This window comes from Echinops telfairi, unplaced genomic scaffold (genome assembly GCF_000313985.2).
Source record: "Echinops telfairi isolate 266 unplaced genomic scaffold, ASM31398v2 ScPeMD7_3533;HRSCAF=4204_1, whole genome shotgun sequence".
NCBI classification, from domain to species: Eukaryota; Metazoa; Chordata; class Mammalia; order Afrosoricida; family Tenrecidae; genus Echinops; species Echinops telfairi.
The window spans coordinates 9,771,081-9,773,023 of NW_022107432.1; positions in this window are offsets into that span (position 1 = coordinate 9,771,081).

Consider the following 1,943-nt stretch of genomic DNA (forward strand, 5'->3'; position numbering starts at 1 on the left):
CATTTGGATTGTAATTTTTTAATTTTGCATATCCTTTCAATAGAATATTTTTTTCATATTGGAATTTTGTGTGTCTATCTCTGGTTGTTGAAAAAATTATATTTGAAGTGATACTATGGACTCAAGACAAGTTTGCTAAATTGGTTTGTACAATATTTTTAGTTTTCAGTTGTTAATTCTCGGCTTGGGGATCCCACTCCTATGCCAAAGACAACATAGTGTCAGCACGCATTTGTTTTCTTATTTTAAGGATACTTAAAAATATTCACGTATAAACTTTGCCTACAGTGAATACTAAGGAAATTGTTACTTCCTTAGACTATTCCAAAAACCCTAACTCCCTGACGAGGAGTCAGTTCTGACTCACAGCAACCTGAAGGTGGACTTGGTAGAACTGCCCTTTCGGTGTCTGAGGTTGTAAACATTATAGGAACAACAACCTCAGCTTACTCCTGCAGAGTGGCTAGTTGATTCAAACTGCTGACCTTGTAGTTAGCAGCCCCAAAAGAATCTCACTGCATTACCAAGGCTCCTTTGAGGTCATTAAATACAATCAATTTATCCTCCGTTTATCACTAGATCACCTCTTACTCATTCTTACCTTTCTGGATTGGGCTCAGGTCTACCTTCGCTGCTCCCATATATCCAAGGCCATGTTCACACCTCTGTATGGAGATGCGAACTGTAGCCCCTAGCAATGCAGCTGTACCTGCATCTGAGGTTACTGCTCAACAGCTACAAATTCATTTTACAAAACCTCTAGGCTTATATCTCTTCTTGGTTGTTGCTAACTATGCATTTAGCTTTCTTTCACACCCCCCACCCTGTGAACCCATACGTCTCAGGGGGTTTCAAATGTTTTTTTGGAAAAAATTCTATTATCTTTTCACTCCATTTTTTCATGAATATTTTGAAGCCCATGTGTTTGTGTGTATGTGTGGGTGTATATACTTATATTATTTTATTATGAATTATTTACTGTTTGTATACTTTCTAGCTAGAGGGACTGTTAGTAAAGTCATCCAGGTTGTAGAAACTGGCTTGGAAAAATAATAATATAATTTCCTGTTCAACTGGTTCCTTTATATATCTTATTTGTTAAATTTTATTTACTCTACATTGTCTTAGTTTTCTTGTTTTCCTTTTTGCCCTCCTGCTGCCATGCTTAGACACCTCATAATTTCAGATGCTGTCCTAAATGAAATCTGTGTCTACGTCCCGCGCTCATTGCATCTCACTCACTGGTCCGTAGATCACGTCTAGGCACCTACTGTATCATTTTGCTTTTATCCTATGATTTAAACCTGTGTACATAAAGACTTAAAGGGTGAGAAGACATTAGTTATTCTAGCTGAAAGAAATGCAATGAGTGCTTTGGTGAATTTCAGTGGGCCAATGCTAACTGCTGCTCTTTAAGACAGTGGTGGCTCAGTGAAAGGAGAATGTAATAGAATGTTCACAGCAGAGCTCTAGGATATAAAAGTCCCTTTGTGCTTTTCATTACTAGGTAATTACCTGCCATTCTTTACAAAATAAACAGGAAGAATTGTTTCCAGGTTCTAGGGTTCAAGCTTTTTTTGGACAGCTTAGCAAACTTGAACTACTATGCTAAAAACTAGGGGCTATCATTCAGAAACAAACGTTAAAGATGAGTATTTTTATACCCAGAGAGATAGGGTGGCTTCTTCTGAAAGCTGGATGTGATTTCTTGGAGTTTTCATTGAAAAATGCTGCAGTAGATGTCTTTCCTGTAACATTTCTATAACCAAAAGGTGGCAGTGTTCCATTTGAGTTCCTTTGGGCCTTTATTTTTTGAGGTAGAGTTTCCAACTGTTCTGCCTTCGATTTAATTTTTATACAAATATCAAACAATTTTACTTATCACATGAAACAAGGAATAATTATAATTGGGAAGAAAATTTATTTTGAAAATAAGAGCATAA